Source organism: Sinocyclocheilus anshuiensis, unplaced genomic scaffold (assembly GCF_001515605.1).
Source record: "Sinocyclocheilus anshuiensis isolate Anshui unplaced genomic scaffold, SAMN03320099.WGS_v1.1 scaffold919, whole genome shotgun sequence".
NCBI classification, from domain to species: domain Eukaryota; kingdom Metazoa; phylum Chordata; class Actinopteri; order Cypriniformes; family Cyprinidae; genus Sinocyclocheilus; species Sinocyclocheilus anshuiensis.
Genome location: NW_015547671.1, coordinates 531,741 through 532,146, shown reverse-complemented (window position 1 = coordinate 532,146; position 406 = coordinate 531,741).

Below are 406 nucleotides of genomic sequence, written 5' to 3'. Positions count from 1 at the left end.
CCTGACCCCCCCCCCCCCACCCCGGTTATAATTTCACTTTACAAAACGCATTTGAATTTGGAACAACGTCATCATTTTGTTAATTTTGTTCAAAAAAATAATTTTGAAGATATAATTTAACGAACAGACCTACATTAAACTTTGTAGATCAGGATATTCTGGGAGCATAAGCCTTCCTTTTGTTAAACTCATAAAAACCCACAATTAGAAGAAGAAGAAGAAGAAGAGGAGAAGAAGAAGAGGAGGAGGAGAAGAGGAGAAGAAGAAGAAGAAGAAGAAGAAGAGGAGGAGGAGAAGAAGAAGAAGAAGAGGAGGAGAAGAAGAAGAGGAGGAAGAGGAGAAGAAGAATAAGAAGAAGAAGATGAGGAGAAGAGGAGGAGGAGAAGAAGAAGAAGAAGAGGAGGAG